We start from the raw sequence: 21,814 nt of genomic DNA on the forward strand, positions 1-21,814 counted from the left end.
TTCAGAATATGCCACCCATTGTTCATAGTGCTTTAAGACTCCATTTCCAACCAGGAAAATTGAGAAAAGTTCCCAAGCCTGCTTAAGAAACTAAGTAGGATCTCAAAATTCTCAAATCTGTGCCTGGAGGTGGAACATCAACACAACTTTGCAAAGATTTATAATTTTGAAATAGTTGCAATTTAAATTGTTTCAGTAATAAAATTTGAAAAAGATGCAATATCTATAAAAGAGGCAAAAAAAAAACTTTTCTGAAAATGCAGTGGTATCAGAGGTTTTTTTTTTTTAAAAAAAATAGTTTTCTGTTTTTTTAATGGGTAGGAATGATGAACATATTTGAAGACAGAGAATAATGACCTCTCGGAGAGTGAGTGGTTGAAGATGGCACTCAGGGAAGGAAGAAGTGTGGGTGCAAGTGATTTTGAAAGGTGAGAAGGAACAGATTCAGAGGACCAATAAGAGGAGTAGATTTTGAAAGCAGGTGGAGATCCCCTTCTGAAATATGGTTGAGAAGGATGAGAGAGTAGATGTGGGAAGGGAGTGGAAAGTGAGAAGTGATAGAGAGACATTTGGCAGACCATGCCTGATGGTTTCAATTTTGTTAAGAAAGCCATGGGTAAGGTCATCAAGAGCAGGAAAGCAGTGGAGGTCGGGGCATAGGGGGCTTGATAGGGGAGATATGGGTTTAACATCCTCAATGGGTTGAAGAGCTTCAAAATGGTAAATCAAAGATTTGTAATTTTACACATGCTTACCTTTGGCTAGGATGAAATTTATATAAATTCATAAAGAGGATTTAATTTAGATTAGCAGGTTATTTTCCTATTTTCCTACCTAAAAATATTTTATATAAAGTATATCTGCTCCACAGTCTCCTAGATCCAGACTCCACAGAGTGACTGAGACTTCCTATTCACCCATATTAGGAATGCAAATACTTTCTGAAGCAAAATAACAATTACTGAGTACTAAGGTAAAACAGAAATGCATAGTCTGGAGAAGGGTTGGGGCTTGGATTTGGAGAGAGAACTGAAGAGAATGGCAAAGAGAGTGGATGGAGCAGGGTCAAGAAACTCACCATGGGGAATCTGAATTGAAGTTTGAGCCTTTAATCATCCCTAAACTGCCTGAATTTAGCTTGTTGAGAGGGAGTTGGGCAGGAAATAGGGAAGGGAGCAGCATGGAGCAGCATGGCTTAGCGGGTAGAGCTTGGGCCAGGGGGTCAGAAGAACCTGGGTTCTAATTCTGGCTCTGCCACAAGTCTGCTGAGTGCCTTGGGAAAGTCACTTAACTTATCTGAACCTCGGTTACTTCATCTGTAAAATGGGGATGGAGACTTGAACCCCATATGGGATGGGGACTGTGTCCTACCTGATACCTATTGCAGCACCCAAAACAGTGCTTTCCACATAGTAAGTGCTTACCAAGTACCATAATAATAATTATTATTATGGAAGGGAAGGAGAGAGGATAGGTTGTTGAGTGTGATTGGTAGAAAAAAATCAAAATTGGTACAAAAATTCAGAATCTGGTTGGGGAGTATTAAGGTACAGTCTAAAGGGGGATACAGACATTAAAATGAATATTAATTTCACCAAGAATATATACATAAGTGCTATAGGGCTGAGTAAGGGATGAAAAATAGGTATAAATGCTAGTGCAAGGTTGATGCAGAAGGAAATGAGAGAAGAGGAAATGAATGAGAGCTTAGTCAGGGAAAGTCTCTTGGAGGAGATGTGCTTTAATAAGGCTTTGAAAGTGGGGATAGTGATTGTCTGTTGATTATGGAGGGGACATTCTACAAGCTCACACCCGATGATTTCAATTTTCTCAATAAAGTATATGACCAGGTCAATAGGGACAAGAGCAAGGGAAGCAGGGTCTTGAGGAGAGAGTTAAACTGGAAACAACTGGTTAGGGATATGGGCATGGGAGACAATACAGATGGAGAAATAATGTTTCCAGGCAGAGGAGAGGGCAGGATTAAATCAGGCAAGGATAAAATTAAGTGGACAAAGTCAGCCTGATATCTGGATTTCTGCCAGCAGCACTCATATTTATGCACAGAAATGAAGGACATGGACTGTAGAAGTGATCCAGGAATCTGGGTTAGTGGTAGGAGACTGGCAAAGGAATAAGGGACTGAGTGAGCTGGGTTCAGTAGAGAGGATGGTTGGAGTATTAAGAACTCTGAAGGAGGCAGGCGAACACACAGAAACACCCATATACTCCCACCACACGTACACTCACCTCTCTCCCTACCCAGAAATGCTTGATTTCCTCACTTTCCTATACAACCTTCCTTCCCAACCTCCCAGGTCCCCTGGCAGTCCTTTGAGGCTTGTACAAAAGGGAGAAGAGGAAGAGTGATGTGCTTCTGGGATAGAGCTCAGGGAGGGGTTAGTGCCTGCCAGTAGAAACTGTGTTTGCGGCAGGCTGCTTTTGGTTGCTTTCCCTTACTTTAAATCTTCATTTTAGCCATAGTTTTAACACCATTTATATTGTTTATATCATTAGAGGAAAACTCAAGAAGTCTCCCTTTTCTCACATGGAGAAATGTTTTCGAATGGACTCCATAAAAATGTTGTGCAAGATGTCATCCACATGGAAGAGCACCCTGATTGCCCATCTCACATTTCTGGGTCCCAATATTTCCCCACTTCATCAGGACCCCCCATGATCAGTGTGAGATCCTGGAATAATGGTCATGTGCAATCAAGGTTTTAGCTTTTCTCAGTAGCATAGTGCTCCTGGCATACACAGAACTTGGCACATGCCCTCTATCCTTTCTGCCACAGCCCCACTGGGTATGGTACCATAAGGAACCAACCAAGCTCAGATTCTGTCCTGTACTTGATCGTTGCTGATCACTCAGAACAGTGTTCTGCACATAGTAAATGCTCAAAAGATAATGAAAGACTGAGTTGGGTAATAAGAGCAGCCTCCTTGCAAAATTAATATCCAGAAGATGCCCACATGACTACTGGAAAGTGCCCACCTGAGGATGGAAGAAGGTTCTTCCACAGCACAAACTTATTCTGGTCTCACTCCATAAGTTGGAACAAATAAATTCAGTATAGTAAGAAACTTGGGTGCGTACTCATTCTGATCCTCCTTGACCTCTCTGCTGCCTTTGACAATGTCGACCATCCCCTCCTCTTCCATACCTTATCTCACCTTGGCTTCACGGACTCCGTCCTCTCCTGGTTCTCCTCTTACCTCTCTGGCCGGTCATTCTCGGTCTCCTTCACTGGCGCCTTCTCTCCCTCCCATCCTTTAACTGTTGGAGTTCCTCAAGGGTCAGTTCTTGGCCCTCTTCCGTTCTCCATTTACACTCACTCCCTTGGTGAACTCATTCGCTCTCACGGCTTTGACTACCATCTCTACGCAGATGACACGCAGATCTACATCTCCGCCCCTGTCCTCTCCCCCTCCCTTCAGGCTCGCATCTCCTCCTGCCTCCAGGACGTCTCCACCCGGATGTCGGCCCGCCACCTAAAACTCAACATGAGCAAGACTGAGGTCCTCATCTTCCCTCCCAAACCCAGACTTCTCTATCACCGTGGATGGCACGACCATCCTTCCCGTCTCTCAGGCCCGCAATCACGGTGTCATCCTTGACTTGTCTCTCTTGTTCACCCCACACATCCTATCTGTTACCGAGACCTGCCGGTTTCACCATTACAATATCGCCAAGATCCGCCCTTTCCTCTCCACCCAAACGGCTACTTTACTGCTACGGGCTCTCATTATATCCCGGCTAGACTACTGTGTCAGCCTTCTCTCTCACCTCCCTTCCTCCTCTCTCGCCCCGCTCCGGTCTATTCTTCACTCCGCTGCCCGGCTCATCTTCCTGCAGAAATGATCTGGGCATGTCACTCCCCTTCTTAAACAACTCCAGTGGTTGCCTATAAACCTCCGCTCCAAACAAAAACTCCTCACTCTAGGCTTCGAGGCTCTACATCACCTTGTCCCTTCCTACCTCTCCTCCCTTCTCTCTTTCTACCACCCACCCTGCACGCTCCGCTCTTCTGCCGCCCACCTCCTCACTGTCCCTCGGTCTCGCCCATCCCGCCGTCGACCCCTGGGCCACGTCCTCCCGCGGTCCTGGAACGCCCTCCCTCCTCACCTCCGCCAAACTGATTCTCTTCCCCTCTTCAAAACCCTACTTAAAACTCACCTCCTCCAAGAGGCCTTCCCAGACTGAGCTCCTCTTCTCCCTCTACTCCCTCTACCACCCCCCCTTCACCTCTTCGCAGCTAAACCCTCTTTTCCCCTTTCCCTCTGCTCCTCCCCCTCTCCCTTCCCATCCCCACAGCACTGTACTCGTCCGCTCAACTGTATATATTTCCATTACCCTATTTATTTTGTTAATGAATTGTACATTGCCTTGATTCTATTTAGTTGCCATTGTTTTTACGAGATGTTCTTCCCCTTGACTCTATTTATTGCCATCGTTCTTGTCTGTCCGTCTCCCCCGATTAGACTGTAAGCCCGTCAAACGGCAGGGACTGTCTCTATCTGTTGCTGACTTGTTCATTCCAAGCGCTTAGTACAGTGCTCCGCACATAGTAAGCGCTCAATAAATACTATTGAATGATGTCTGTCAAAGCATGATGCTCTTATTCTCAAATGCTGCCCCAGTCTTATAGTACTTTATTTTACAGTACTTTGTGTTTATTTGTGCTTTTGTAACCTCATAGTATTGAAAACAGTAAAATAGCAATGAGTGGAGAGGGTTTAATGCAATCTGCTGGTAGTGGCTATAAAAATAATATAGAAATTTGATCTGAATATTGTCAATCATGGGGTAACTTTAAACTGTCTTCTGAGTAACACATTAATCCTGTTAAATCAGTGGTTACTATAATGAGATTTCCCCCCAGCACCAGTTTCTTCAATTAAAAAAAAAAAAAGCGAGTTACAGGAGAACTCTCTATGGTTGTCTTTTGTATTCAAAGAAAATACCACTGCTGCTGAAATTTACCAATGGAAGCATGGATAGCCAAAAAGTCCATTGAGTAGACAACAGTGCCCATCACACTTTACACAGACAATTTTCAGCTTTAAGGTCATGCTTGTTGGTTTTAACTCCTGGCACGGTTTTTGATTTTGCTACCTTGCCTCACAATCCTGATGAAGCTTCAGGTCCAGAAAACCGTCCCTCTTTTATTGAGATGCATCATGTTGGTTCTTATGCTGCAGTTGTCTCCCAGCTTTCAGCTGAGGTACCCCATTATCTGAAGCTGTACTCTACTGAACCCTTAAAACAGATCCACGCACTGATGCATCAATGCAAAAGACTGAAAGTATTCTGAAAACTGTTTTTTCTTTAGTATTCCATATCTTCTAGTTATACTCTTTTTCTCCTCCTTCAATAATTCTGATTTCTGAAGTCAAGTAATTTCAGTTTTGGTCTGATATTCATTTTTTTTCCTTCTGCATAAATTTCCCCTAACACTGCTATTAAAGGAAACAAGAATATACCAGCAATAAGGTTAAAATGAGCTATGGGAAATCTAGTGTATTAGCCTATTTTCCTGTCATTGAAGACTTAATTCTCCTGCTAGACATAGAAGAGCAGATGCTCATCTTCTGATGTATCAGCGTGCCTGCCCTGTGCATCAAAGGTAAATTCAGTTAGTGGTTCCTGATTCATTTTGATACAGAATTTCAAACCTCCCCTTTCTGGTTGAGTTATTAGATGATTACTATTCCAGCTTCACCTAGATAAAAAAGTTATATATGGCTGAGGTAATGGTGCTCTTCGGAAGTTGTGGTCCAAAGGAGCAACTAATGTAAGAAGAAAATGATGCTTCTTCTTCCTCAGAATGACACGGTAAATTTTATCAGGATTTTTGGCATTTTCAACCTCATCCAATGAAATAGGAACTTTTTATTTCATGTGCTTCTCTCTCCCTCTCTCAGACTGAGAGATATGAAGCCTTCTGACTAGTTCTCTTCTAGATTTTCTAATCAGGAGTCTGAAGGGAAGGAAAATTGTTCAGCAGCTTTGACTCTGTGTGCAGGTGGGCTGGGAAAGTGTTTTTATACTGTTATAGTGTACTCTCCCAAATACTTAGTACAGAGCTCTGCACACAATAAGCACTCAGCAGGTTTCAAGCAAGGGACTTGCCTCACCTCGATTCTTGAGAAGCACAGTAAAGTTATAGCCGGAATGTCAGAAATGCCAATGGACCTACCCCGTAGGATAGCAAGGAAATACCATGATGGGTGTTCCAAGTCCATTCTCCCTCTAGATTTCTGTTGCTGTTGATGCACTTGGTCATTGAATTGCTGGACACTGGTGGCACAACCCAAGTGTGGAGAACATGAAATTCTCTACCTCGCTGGTTACTAATCATATAAGGGAGCATCGCAGTTCACAACTATGCATTCTTCCCAACACTTGGAGGAAGGAGAAGAGAAACACTGATTCAATTCAAATGAATCCTTAGCTATGGCCTCATAAATTCAGCAGATAGCTATTACCAAGTTCCTAACTGTGAATATTGCCTTTAGCAACCAGTTACTTGAGTCATGCCAATCAATTTAAGCAACATGGTTCCTACTCCCAAATAAATTAAATCTTGTTTTATAATCATTACTGTGCCCTAGATAATTTTGAGAATTATTTTTAATGAAAAACTTCAGAGCACTATGCCTAAATAGTGTTCCCGCCTTATGGATATGAAATTGGGTTATAAAGGAATATCCAATATTAATCAGTAGAACTGCAGCATTTTTGACCACATGCTATTAAACTGATTAATGGTCTGGCCAATAATCCTTTAAGACAAACAATTTTAGTTCTTTTTTTGCTGTTTTTTTTTTCCCTTGCCAAGCACTTTGGGAAAGGATGACAAGAGAGATAACTGTTTTTGAGCTAGATGAGAAGCCCGTCTGGTCATGTCAAAACCAAAGCTTGATGGGAGGCAGGCAGCAGTGTTTTGTGATTTCTAAGAATATTTATTCTGAATTTACAAATTTGTTGATGGCAAAAGTTGGGAACTTAGCCCCAGTTCCCATCCTCCCTTCCTATTGTATTTTTATATTTCCAGCACTCAGTACAATGCTCTGAACACAGTAAGCCCTCAATAGATACCACTGACTGATTGATTAGTACAGTACTTTGCATGTAGTAAGTGCTTAACAAATACCATTTTTTAAAAAGGGATTGATTGATTATTGTATTAGCTCTGGTGGGCAGGGAATGTTTCTTAATTCTGTTGCACTTTCCCATGACCCAGTGGATGCTCAATAATGCCATACTTATCACTGTTATTATGAATAATCAAACAAACACGATATTTATGGAGTGCTTACTATATGGGGAGCACTGTACTAAGCAATTGGGAAAGTACTTCAAAAGAGTTAGTACATGACTCCTGTCCACAAAGAACTTACATTCTACAGGAACTATAGTCCAATGGAGAAAACATAGTCTCTAACCCATGAAGTTATAAAATTCTAATAATATAGTGATAGCAGGTCAACTAGGATCATCTCTATGCAGATGAGACACAAATCTACATCTCTACCCCTGTCCTCTCCCCCTCCCTTCAGGCTCATATCTCCTCCTACCTGCAGGACATCTCTACCTGGATGTCTGCCCGCCACCTAAAACTCAACGTGTCCAAAACTGAGCTCCTTATCTTCCCTCCCAAGCCCTTATTCCTGACTTCCCTATCACTGTGGATGGTACGACCATCCTTCCCGTCTCTCAAGCCCGCAACCTCGGTGTCATCTTTGACTCGACTCTCTCGTTCACTCCACACATCCTATCCGTTACCAAGGCCTGCCGGTCTCACCTTTATATCGCCAAGATCCACCCTTTCCTCTCCACCCAAACGGCTATCTTACTGGTACAGACTCTCATAATATCCCGGCTGGATTACTGTGTCAGCTTTCTCTCTGATCTCCCTTCCTCCTCTCTCTTCCCGCTCCAGTCTATTCTTCATTCCGCTGCCCGGCTCATCTTCCTGCAGAAACGCTCTGGGCATGTCACTCTCCTTCTTAAAAATCTCCAGTGGTTGCCTATCGACCTCCGCACGAAACAAAAACTTCTCACTCTGGGCTTCAAGGGTCTCCATCACCTTGCCCCTTCCTACCTCTCCTCCCTTCTCTCCTTCTACTGCCCACCCTGCACGCTATACTCCTCTGCCACCCACCTCCTCACCATCCCCTGTTCTCTCCTATCCCGCCATTGACCACGGGCCACGTCCTCCTTCTGTCCTGGAATGCCCTCCCTCCTCACCTCCATCAAACAAATTATCTTCCTCTCTTCAAAGCCCTATTTTAGAGCTCACCTCCTCCAAGAGGCCTTCCCAGACTGAGCTTCCCCTTTTCCCTCTGCTGCCCCTCAACACCCTCCTTCACTTCCCCTTAGCTAAGCCCCCTTTTGCCCCCCTTTCCCTCTGCTCCTAGCCCCTCCCTTCCCCTCCCCTCAGCACTGTGCTCGTCTGCTCATTTGTATATATTTTTATTACCCTATTTATTTTATTAATGAGACGTACATCACCTTGATTCTATTTATTGCTATTGTTTTAATGAGATGTACATTCCCTTGATTCTATTTATTGCTATTGAGAAGCAGCATGGCTCAGTGGAAAGAGCCCAGGCTTGGGAGTCAGAGGTCATGGGTTCGACTCCCGGCTTAGCCACTTGTCAGCTGGGTGACTGTGGGCAAGTCACGTCACTTCTCTGTGCCTCAGTTACCTCATCTGTAAAATGGGGATTAACTGTGAGCCTCACGTGGGACAACCTGATTACCCTATATCTACCCCAGCGCTTAGAACAGTGCTCTGCATATAGTAAGCATTTAACAAATACCAACACTGAGCAGCATGACTCAGTGGAAAGAGCATGGGCTTTGGAGTCAGAGGTCATGGGTTCGAATCCCAGCTCTGCCACTTGTCAGCTGTGGGACTGTGGGCAAGTCACTTAACTTCTCTATGCCTCAGTTTACCTCATCTGTAAAATGGGGATTAAGACTGTGAACCCCACGTGGGACAACCTGATTCCCCTGTGTCTACCCCAGTGCTTAGAACAGTGCTCTGTACATAGTAAGCACTTAACGAATACCAACATTATTATTGTTTTTGTCTGTCTGTCTTCCCTGATTAGACTGTAAGCCCATCAAAGGGCAGGGACTGTCTCTATCTGTTGCCTATTAGTACATTTCAAGCGCTTAGTACAGTGCTCTGCACATAGTAAGCGCTCAATAAATACTATTGAATGAATGAAAACATGAAGTAGCATGTGTCTAAGGACCTTGGATCCTCCATTTGCTAAATCTAGGTCAAGTTATGATAGAGGTGAAGTAGCTTGCCCCTCTCAGGATAGAACCTGGAGAGTTTTCAGGACTCAGCCATTCTCAGCTATGGGAGTAAGAGTCAAGCAGAGGCCTAGCCATTCCATTCCTAGCTTGGCCAATATCTAGCGAGTGGAAGGCAATCTCCTACAAGTCAAAACTCACCTGTGTGGGGCAGCAGCCACATGGGAAAGAATCGAGGTGGGGAGACTCAAATTTACTGCACGGACGAAGGCAATGGTAAATTATTTCCATATTTTTACCAAGAAAACTCTATGGATATATTACTAGAATGATCACAGGAGGAGGTGGGGCATTCTGGGAGAGATGTGTCCATGGAGTGCTACGGGTCAGGGACGATTCTATAGCAAAAAACAAGACAAAAAGCCGCATGCTTTGTAGATATAGCACAGGTCTGGGACTCAAAAAATCATGGGTTCTAATCCCAAATGCCCCACTTGTCTGCTGTGTGATACTGGGACAGTCACTTATCTTCACTGGGCCACAGTTCCCTCATATGCAAAATGGAGATTGAGACTGTGAGCCCTGTGTGACAGGGACTGTGTCCAACCCAATTATCTTGTATCTACCTTAGCGCTTAGAACATTGTCTGGCACATAGTAAGTGCTTAAAAATGAACATTACACATATATTTATGTGCTCTATACATATTTACATACATATGTGTGTATATATATATGGGAAACTACTCTTACTGATCCTTCCCCTTTTCCTTCAAAATAAAGCAAAGCAGATCCAGTTCAGTATGTAATATAGTGTCATTCTTGAGGGGCAATGAGAGGTCTGAAATGTGGAATATGCCTCAAACATCAATAATTTTTCCACCTACAGTGGTTGCGAGCATCATTCAGAGTCATAGAAACAATTATCTACAAGCTCCTGCATACGAATGACTGGGTAATGGAGGCACATACAAAGGAAGATATACTCATAAAAGCTATGGAATTTATTGAACACTTACTATCAGTCATTCAGTAGTATTTATTGAGTGCTTACTATGTGCAGAGCACTATACTAAGTGCTTGGGAGAGTAGGATACAACAGAATTAAAGAATTCATTCCTTGCTCAATATGAAACTTACAGTCTAGAACATACTATGTGCCTAGCTTTGCACTAAATTCTGGGGTTGATATAGGATGATCAAGTCAGATTCAGTCCCTTTCCCACCCAGGGATCAGAGTCATGTTTTTGAACCATTTCACAGTACGATGTTCAAGACAGTGTAACAGATTAAAACAAGTATAAAAACAAGCAAAGTTAGGTAGTGCACAAAGTTCATTCTCAATCTCCTTTGTGGGCTCCTCCTCTGTCTCCCAACCCCAACTGTGGGGAAGCTTCAAGGTTCAGTTTAAGGTCCCTTTATATTCTCCATCTCCACCCACTCCCTTGGAGAACTCATTCACTCTCATGGCTTCAACTTCCACTTCTATGAGGATGATATCCAAATCTACAACTCCAGCCTTGATCTCACTCTCTCTCTCTCCAGTCTCACATCTCCTCCTGTCTTGAAGACATCTCTACTTGGATGTCCTCCTGTCACCTCAAACTTAACATGGCCCAAACAGAGCTTCTTATCTTCCCACCCAAATCCTATCCTCTCCCTGATTTTCCCATCACCATAGACAGCACCACCATCTTTCCATTCTTACAAGCCCATAACCTTGGAGTTATGCTTCACTCCTTTCTGTCATTCAAACCCATAGTCAATCCGTCACTGAATCCTGTCAGTCCCACCTTCACAACATAGCTAAAACCTGTCCTTTCTCTTCCATCCAAATTGCTACCATGTTAATTCAGTCACTCATCTTATCCCACCTGGATTACTGCATCACTCTCCTTGCTAACTTTCCAGACTTCTCTCTCCCCACTCCAGTCCATATTTCACTCTGCTGCCCAGATTATTCATGAAAATAAGCATGGCCTAGTGGCAAGGGCATGGACTTGGGAGTCAGAGGATGTGGGTTCTAATCCTGGCTTTGCCAATTATCTGCTCTGTGACTTTGGACAAATCGCTTCACTTCTCTGTGCCTCCTTTACCTCATCTGTAAAATGGGGACTAAGAATGTGAGCCTCACATGGGACAACCTGATTACCTTGTATCCACTCCAGGGCTTACAGCAGTGCTTGACACATAATAAATGTTTAACAAATACCAGAATTATTATAATTATTATTTTTCTACAGAAACGTTCAGGACGATACTCCACTCCTCAAAAAACTCCAGTCGTTGCCCATCCACCTCTGTGTCAAACAAAACATCCTCACCATTGGCTTTAAGCACTTCACCACCTTTCACCCTCTTACCTCACCTAACTTCTCTCAACCCAGACTGCACACTTTGCTATTCTAATGATCCTACTGAGAGCTCACCTCCTCCAAGAGGGCTTCCCAGACTGAGCTTCCCCTTTCCCCTCTGCTTCCTCTGCTCCCTCTCTGCCCCCTCTTCACCTCTCCTCAGCTAAGCCCCCTCCCCCCCTTCCCTCTGCTCCTTCCCCTCTCCCTTCCCCTCCCCCCAGCACTGGGCTCATTGGTATATATTTTTATTACCTTATTTATTTTGTTAATGAGGCCCTTGATTCTATTTACTGCAATTAAGTTGTCTCGTTTTTGTCCGTCTGTCTCCCCCAGTTAGACTGTAAGCCCGTCAATGGGCAGGGATTGTCTCTATCTGTTGTCAAATTGTACATTCCAAGCGCTTAGTACAGGGCTCTGCACATAGTAAGCGCTCAATAAATACTACTGAATGACTGAATAACCTTCTCACTGTGCCTCAATCTCGCTTATCTTGCCGCTGACCCCTAGGCCACATTCTGCTTCTGGCCTGGAAGGCATTCCCTCCTCAAATCGGAAAGACAATTACTCGCCCTGGCTTCAAAGTTTTATTGAAGGCACATCACCTCCTAGAGGCCTTCTCAGACTAAGCCCTACCTTTCCTCATCTCCCACTCCATCCTGTGTCGCCCCCACTTGTTCCCTTTGCTTTTACCTATACCCAGTCCCGTGGCACTTATGTACATATCTATAATTTATTTGTATTCATGTCTATCTCTCCCCTGCAAGACTGTAAACTTTTTTGTGGGCAGGAAATGTGTCTGTTTTTTAAGCGCTCAATAAATACCAATGAATGAATGAATGAATGAAGTTGCCCATTGAGTTGGGGGCAGCACTAGGGAAGAAGGAGGTGGGACAACCTGTGAAGTTAGGGAATAAGGGAACCAGGCCAACTGCTTGCTCATTTTCCTCTGCTCCCTGGGCTCATTTTTCAGTCTCTGGAGCAGGAGAAGCAAAAAATATATCTTCCTCCACCAGCCCAGCTCATTTCCCAAGGTTCCAGAGCAGCTGCTGCGCGATATGGGGGGGAGAGCAGGAAAATGAGTTTTCCTCCCATGTCCTGGTTCATTTTCCTGGGATGATCTCCACAGCAGCAGGGGAGAGTTGCCGCTGCTGCAGCACTTTCTGCATTTAGGACTGTAGGAGAGGAAGGAGCTGTCCTGGGCTTTCCCAAAAAGGGAAAGAGCTTGTGAAGCTTTGTGTCTACAGAGGTCCGTCTCCCCCATGGGGTGGGCAGAGGAAGTGAAATGAGATACTTCGTGTTTGTTTTCCTTTTATTTAAAAAACTGACCAAAAAAATAAATCCCCTGGGTTCAGGAGTGGTCCAAGAAAGGAGCTACCCCACCAAGGGGAATGATGTGACCACTTTGCAGCCCAGTGGGACAGCTCATGGGAGATGGGCAGTACGCCGGTGTCACATTGTGTCATATGTGACTGCCAAGGGGGAGGCGGTGCCATGTTGGATCGTCGTTCAACCCCTTATTCTCAAGATTGGAAGAATTGATAGGACAAATTTATGATCCAACCAAATACCTCTTATGCAAATTTCACCCGTCACTGACTCTCGAGAAATCCTACAAAGAATCAAAGATTTTCATCAACACAGACCTCACCCACAGTAGTCACTGAACTCTGCTACTACTAATTAATTCTGAAGTAGAAAATGAAACCTTGTGAAATTGATAGACATAATTGATCAACACAAGACATCAAGGATTTGGGGAAGAGCGAGAATTCAAGGCAGATTTGCAAACAGTGAGAGAAAACTAGATTTTTGTGAATTGATAGATGCAACTGACAAACACAGGGCATCAAAGATTTGAGGAAGAGCAAGAACTCAGGAGGTAGATTTGAAAACAGTGAGAGCTGCTGCAAAAAGCAAAGGCCTCACTGCTGCATAGGAGAATTTTTATGTGCACATAGTGTGGAACTAGGTGTCAGCTATGCAGAGCCCTTTCCATCACCCCACAAAGGAATGAAAATTTTTTGTTTATAATGTCACCCTTATATGGGAGGTACAGCTATTTATTAGTATGCACATATACAAACTTACTTTGTCCAGGCCAAAAGAGATGGTCTATTTTATTCTAAAATCTCAAAGGGCATTTTTTTAATGGTATCTGTTAAGCACTTAGGATGCGTCATGCACTACATTAAGCATGAGGGTAGTTACAAACTAATCAGGTTGGACACCGTCCATGTCCCACATGAGGGACACAGCCTTAATCCCCATTTTACAAATAAGATTAACTAAGGCACAGAGAAGTGAAGTTATTTGCCTAAGGGCACATTAGACAAGTGGTGAAACCTGGATTAGAACCTTATTAATCCTTCTGACTCCCAGGCCTGTTGCTCTATCTACTGCTTCTCAAATTCCCAACTACTGTGTTTCAGTTGTGTGAAATTCTCTCTTACTGTTGAGGCAACAACATATTCTCATTCTGACACCACAACATGCCATTCTGATGTAGGCTTATTTGAGATAGCCTTCTTTTGTGTGAAAAGTTGCAGTTTGGGGTGAAAATTTGCAGGTTACATTTTTTTCTGGATCTGCACATATATGATTCTGAAGTTAGCAAACATGTCTCATCATAAATAGAATGTAAACATTCACATTTTATGAGAAGGGGGTATGTGTTTATTTCTGTGTGCTACATTTTCTCTTTGCAAAAATGATGCCTGAAATTCAGGTTGTGCAAGTGGTACCCTAGGAGGAATCTGTAATAGGAATGTAGGGATGAATGCACAATCGCCTATGCTATTTGAATCATTTTGCTGGGAAAGAGATTGCTTTTGGTGGAAATATATTGAAGCCTTTGGAAAGGAAATAGAGGTAAGGTATGTTCTTCAAAATGTAAGAATTAATGGTAGGGGCCTGTAGGTAAAATCATACTTTTAGAAAGGAATTTTTGGTAGAAGATTTCTGTTTCTAAATTGAACTCTACCCTTCCCATCTGTGCAACTGCCCCCTGAAAATTATATTTTGACAGGCTGAGAGGAATATGGAGAGAGATAAATGGGTAAAGTAGGATAGATGGTGGTGAATGAGCCTCTGTTGACAGTTGGACTGGAGAAGAGATAACATTAAGGCTTGGTTAATGTTAGCCGAAACTGCTCCAGGCGTATAGAATCCAAGCTTCTGGCGTCAAGCACTGACAGACCACCATCAGATCATAATAATTTATAAATATTAACATGTACTTACTATGTGCTCAGGACAAGATAATCCTGATCAAACCTGATACAGTCCCTTTTTCTGTCCCACAAGGGCTTATTATCTATGAGGCAGGGGAGAAAAGTAATATTCCATTTTAGAGATGAGTAGACAGAGGTACTAAGTGGTTAAGTGACTTTTCCTCAGGCACCCAACAGATCAGTGTCAGAAATGGGTAAAGAGTCTGACTCAGAATCCAATATTATTTTTCAGTAATCATATGACACATCCTCATCCTGAGAACCATAATACTAACACAACCACTTGAATCAATCAATCAGCAAATGATATTAGAGATATCTCACATTTTTCCCTATTAAGACCTGTTGGCCACTTGCTGCCCTCTGGGGGAGCTACACCCTAACCCAGAATCGAGACAGTTGGGAAAAACAGAATAGAAGACCCAGCATCCCAGAAGCAGAAAAGTAGCTTGGCCTAGTGCTCGGCACATAGTAAGCGCTTAACAAATCCCAACATTACTAGTGGAAAGAGCATAGGCCAGAGAGTCCAAGGACTGTGTTCTAATAATACTGACTCCTCCACTTATGTGTTGTGTGACCTTGGGCAAGACATTTAACTTCTTTGCGCCTGGGTTGACTCATCTGTAAAATGGGGATTAAATCCTACTCCTTTCCACCTAGACTGTGAGCCCCATGTGGAACAGGGACTGTTCAACTTGATTATCTTGTATCTACCCCAGTGCTTAGCAGAATGCTTGGCAGATAGTAAGTGCTTAACAAGTACCATTAAAAAAGAGAGACAGTGAGGAGATTGAGAACAATAACGATATTTGTTAAGTGCTTATTATTTGCCAAGCACTGTTCTAAGCACTGGCAAAAAGGAAGCCAGAACTAAGTGGTGAAGGAAGCAGCATGGCCTAGTGGGTAAGCAGGGGTCTGGGAGCCAGAGGAGCTGTGTTCTAATCCCAACTCTTCCACTTGCCTACTGTGGGACCCTGGGTAAGTCACTCAACTTCTCTGGGCCTCTGTTTCCTTATCTGCATATGGGGATTTAATACCTCTCCTCCCTCCAGTTTAGACTATGAGTCCCATGTGGGACAGGGATTTTTCTGACCTGATTCGCTTGTATCAAACCCAGACTTAACAGTGCTCAACAAATAGTAGGCACTTAAATACCATTTAAAAAAAAAAAAAAGTAGGGAGAGGCTGGGAGAAGAATAGCTGGAAAAAGAATGAAAATCAACCAATCAGTCCTATAGCATGTTTATTGCTTGCAGAGCACTGTGCTAAGTACTTGGGAGGGCTCAATACCACAGAATTGGTAGACAAAATATTTGCTTGTAAAGGAGTTTACTGCCTAGTGGAAGACACTGGCATTCAAAGAAATTACAGACAGTGGAACTAGCATGCAAGGGCTGTGGAGTTGGGGGTAGGTTATCGAAGTGCTTAAGGGTTATAGACCCAAGTGGATAGGACCACAGGTTCCCCCTCATCTCCAAGCAATGCCTAATCAATGTATATGTTAATACTGAAATTTACTTTGACTACATATGCGTTTTTATTGTTGAATTAGAACTGGTTTCCTTTGTCTTTATTAAGTTCTTTTTGAATATCCTCCTCCACTTTAATTGTGAGAACCTTATGGGACAGAGTTTGGTTCTTAATTGATTTTTGTGGTTTTCTGGAGTGCTCAGTCTATGATAGTGATGAGGAGGAGGAGGATGATACTGATGTTATGAAAAATTATTTTAAGTTAGATTTCATTAAAATTGTTTGTTCTAAGCCATAGACCTTCTAAAATTCAATGTCTGTTGCTAAATTAGAAGTCCTAAGAAAGAAAGATATTTTCCTCATTAGTTGCACAAACTTTTTATGGTTAAATCATGTCCACTTGTGAAAAATTATAGTAAATTAGAGGTGATAATTGATAAACCAAGTTACTGATTACTAATCCCTAATTACAAAAATGAAATGTTAAACCTCTGGACAGTTAATTATTTAAAACATGAATAATTTACTATCCACCTCAGCTTTAATTACAAGCCATGGTCAATTAACTAATTTAGTAACAATGTGTAAATAATGAATAATTTCAATGTTTTTGATAAATCTTTAAATATTGCAGCAATGGAGAAATGAATATTAAATAATAAAACAATATCAATTAGAAAATCTGGAACTTGAAAGCTGTAAAATTTCTACATTTTAGAACCCTGCACTGATATATTGCATTTTGTACAAACCCCCAAATGTGCAGGATATATATGAAACAAAAATGCAGGCATACTTAACTTTAATTATGACTAAAAGATACCTTCAGATATTAGTGCCAAGAAATATAGCATCCTGGTTTAAAATGAAAATTAAAAAATGAACTGAAAAATGCTGATCAGCAGGAGGAACAATTTAAAGTGTGTAGTTACTGTAACGAAGATAATTATCATTTTAATGAAAAACCAAACTATCAATTTGTCAGTTTCATTATTTCCCAAGTGGAACCAGAATATCTGGGGGGAGGCATCACCTTACTTCAAAATCACTAGGCCTCTAGGAAGTAGAACTCTAAATAGCCTAAATGCCCATTTTCCGTTTCTTTCCTTTTACTTTCAGATCAGAAAAACAATTATCTCATTGCAACAAAAGAGACACTGAACATGCATTCATTTTATTTCTTTGAAATATTGGGAAGAAAAATTGAATTTGAAGGAGAGGAAGATATTGTATATTAAAGAAGTACTATCACAAGTCACAGACCATTAACTTTCAACAAACAGCATATGGGGCATCCCAACAAATATTTATTTGCAAACCTACATCAATCCATCCATTGTTTTCCTTTTATTAGAAATCACTTTATCGAAAGTATTCATTTACCAGTTTTACTTAGCAGCATAATAAATTGGTTTCAAACAGAAGGCGAGAATTCATTCAGTTGTATTTATTGAGCACTTACTATGTGCACTAGCAGCAGAGGATGAATAAAGGGGGATTGATGTAGAAAGGGGCCATGATTAAGTGACAAAAATGTGCCCAACATACTCTTTATTGTTTTCACATAAAGTAGATCCCTGTTAAGATTGTCCAATCAGGGGTCTGTCTAAGAATATAAAGTTGTCTCCTGGGACCCCAATCTTCAGGACGTTTCAGAAAGCCTTTGTTCATGGAGAGCAAACTCCCTATTCTGACTGTTGGATTCTGAGATCATTCTTCAATATCATCATCAGTGGTTGTCCACTGCCATCACTCAATATTGGATGTTGGGCTTCTCATGTCTTTAATATTTTTTTAAATCACCCTAGTGTATGTGCACTTGCTAGCACCTTCTTTTATTTTACTATATGGCAAATGCCTAATAATCATCCATTCTCTCACATGTCCTGGTCAGTGCAATCTTGGATTCCCTCCTGAATCCAGCATATCTCTACATGCACTTAAAGAGAGAGGTCAAGGCTAATATAATCGATTTTACTTCTTAGTAATGATAGTTTAAAGCTGTGGGATCATATGAATGCCCAAAGAAAGTGATTGCAAAACGAGGAGAGAAAAGGACCCAGAACTGAGCCCTAAGGGAGACCCATATTTAGGGAATGAGAGGGCAGGAGAGGAGAACCAGGAAAGATTAAAAAATAATCAAGATTAGGTGGCGTTTCCACAAAAAAAGATGTAGTCTAAAGTAACAAAAACAAACAAAAAGTCAAGGAGGATTAGGGCAGAGCTTATGAGCTGACTGCATTTCAGGACTTTATTGTGGGTAACTTGGCCCTGCCTGCCAATTATGTTGACTAAGGTTCATAGTTGACATCAGTGAAACTGCTCTAGAGTTGTAGGTGTATTTGGTAGTAAATCCATGACTCGCAGCTACATAGAAGGAAGGAACAGAAGAGAGAGCATCGGCATTTAATTTCTTATTTAAAAAATGTGGAAGCCATCTGTTCTTTCTTCTTACATCCCTTAGAGTCTGTTTCCACACTGACAAAGAGAAAACCCTCCCGTAAATATGCAAAAATATTTAAACTCTTAATAATAATAATGTTGGTATTTGTTAAGCACTTACTATGTTCTAAGCGCTGGGGTAGATACAAGGTAATCAGGTTGTCCTATGTAGGGTTCAAAACCTTCATCCTCATTTTGCAGATGAGGTAACGGGCACAGAGAAGTTAAGTGACTTGCCTAAGGTGACACAGCTGAGAAGCAGCGGAGCCAGGATTAGAACCCCTAACCTCTGACTCCCAAGTCTGTGCTCTTTTCACTAAACCACACTGCTTCTATAAACTGCTTCTTTAAATAGTGTTAATAATTTGTCCCCATAATGAATGGAAGAAACAGATGAAGTAGTAGCATCTGTAGAGTGGAGAAATGATTTAATAGTACATATCAGAAAGAATGGCTTTGCTTCAGGGTGATTTTTACATTTACTTGAGATTAACGGATTTACCAAAGATTCAAATGAAGACAGAGGCAGCTTTCCACACAGTTCTCTAGCCAGCTCTCATGGAGAATACGGTGCTAAAGCAAGGAGGTATCGGTCTTTACTCATTTCCTGATCTTCCTGTGAGAACAAGCTTAACCCTGCTTCCAGAAGAAAACCAGTTCCTGGAAGTCATAGCTTAGTGGTTTTTTTTTTTTTTTTGTGCCTGTGTGTGTGTATGTGTTGGGATAGGGGGATCCTCCTGTTTTTAGATTGGGAATCCTTTGTCAGACAGAGATCATGTGGTAATTTGATTGTCTGCAATTATCTCAAAACTTATTATAATGCCTGTCACATTGCATTTTTTTAATGGTATTTGTTAAGCACTTACTATATATCAAGCACTCTTCTAAGTGCTGAGGTAGATACAAGTTAATCAGGTCAGAGGGAGTCCATGTGCCACGTGGGACTCACATTCTAAATAGGAGGAAGAACAAGAATTGAATCTCCATTTCACAGTTAAGGCAACTGAGACCCAGAGAAGTTAAGTGACTTGCCCAAGGTCACACAATAAGCAAGTGGCAGATCTAGGATTAGCACTCAAGTCTTCTGACTTCCAGGCCCATACTTTGTCCACTATGTAATGTGGTTCAATACATATTAATAATAATTATATTAAGAATAATTTCAGGATTAATATCATTATTAATAAAAATTATGTCACCTATCCCCTCACCCTTGTTAGCATTTTCCCCATTACTCCCACCCCTGGATAATTACCATTATTCCCAACCCACCCCACACCTCAGCTCCCTTTGCATGTTTCTCCTGAATCAGGTAATCATTACAAAAAAAAAAAATAAAAAAACCCTCAATTGCTATTTAAAATAAAAATGATCCTTTTTCATCCCTGACTTAAACAACAAACATAAAATAAATCTGAAAATAACCTCAAATTCAAGTCCAATCTGCAAAACTGGATTGAGTTACTGCAGCTGTTCTCTTGATTTTCCTGTATTGGATGTGCAATGAAGATCACATCTGCTGTGCTCTGTGCTCTGAGTCGGCGCTGTGGTTCTGCAAGGGGAAGCGTAATAATGTTCTTCAGTGTAGTTGGACAGCAACAGTAATGCAGAAGCAGATTCTGAAGACCCATAATGTTGAAGCTGACATCCCTGATCTGTACAATTTTGTAAGTGTCAGGAACATCCACAGTATTAGCATGGGCATGGGAAACTGGAGAAACAACAGGCTTACCTGTGAGCCTCTTGAAAGCATCTCTGCTGCCCCCAGAGATGAGAGGCACAGGGAAGAGTGCTAGGATCACGCCCAGGTTGGAGAAACAGAACCTGAGTCTCCACGACTCCTGTAGAAACGTGGAACTCTAAGTAAACCCAAAACCACAACCCAAAACCACATTATAGGAGTTCTAGAAAGTCTTCATCATCATTTCTTGTGCTTAGTACAGTGCTCTGCACACAGCAAGCGCTCAATAAATACAATTAATTGAAATTCCTTGTGGCTCAGCATTCCCTCAGCCATGTCAAGGATGTTCTGAGGGCACTGGAGGAGGGAGGGTACATAGAGTTCCTAGAATGAGTTTTCACTTTATGTCTGAGTCTGTAGCACAATGCAGACTCCCAGAAACTCATCACATGGCAGATAACTATGTAACGCCTCTCCTTTTTCCAGCATCCATGCAGATGGCTTGACAATCCTGGAGATGCCTAGTAAGCACAAGAGAGACAGGTAAGGAAAAGACCAGGATTCTTCTAGTAACATTTCCAGTTTGAATTCTGGTCTAATAATAATGGAATTTGTTATGGTTTTACTGCATTCAAGCACTGTAGTAGATGATAATAATAACAAAATAAGGTGTTCAGCACTTACTATGTGTATAGCACTTTGCTAAGTACTGGGGTAGATTCCAGCTAATCAGGTTGGACACAGTTCTTGTCCCACAGAGGACTCACTGTTTTAATCTCCATTTTACAGCTGAGGGAACTAAGGCACAGAGAAGTTTAGTGATTTGCCCAAGGTCACAAGGCAGACAAGTGACGGGGCTGGGATTAGAACAAAGGCTCTTCTGACACCCAGGGCCTGTGCTCTAACCAGTAGACCAAACTGCTTCTCTAGTACTAACTGTGGCATTTTTTTAAGCACTTACTATGTGCCAGTGTATTAAGCACTGGATTGGATACAAGCAAATCGGGTTGGACATAGTTTCTGCCCCATATGGAGCTTACAGTTTCAGGCCCCATTTTACAGATGAGGTCAATGAGGCACAGAGAAGTGAAGTGACTTGCCCAAGGTCACACAGCTGACAAATGGTGGAGCCAGGAATAGAATCCATGATCGTCTGACTCCCAGGCTCTGCTCCATTTTACAGATGAGGAACCTGAGGAATAAATAAATTGTAATATGCCCAAGTTTATACAGCAGGTAAGTGGTAGAGTTAGGATTAGAGGATGGATTAGAAAGAGGATAGAGCCTTGTCCTGCTCCGTGGAGAAGTTGTGCACAAGAGTGAGCCAAACCATTCCTCGAGCTCCTGCCATGTACTCATTT

Source organism: Ornithorhynchus anatinus, chromosome 1 (assembly GCF_004115215.2).
Source record: "Ornithorhynchus anatinus isolate Pmale09 chromosome 1, mOrnAna1.pri.v4, whole genome shotgun sequence".
In the NCBI taxonomy this organism is placed as follows: domain Eukaryota; kingdom Metazoa; phylum Chordata; class Mammalia; order Monotremata; family Ornithorhynchidae; genus Ornithorhynchus; species Ornithorhynchus anatinus.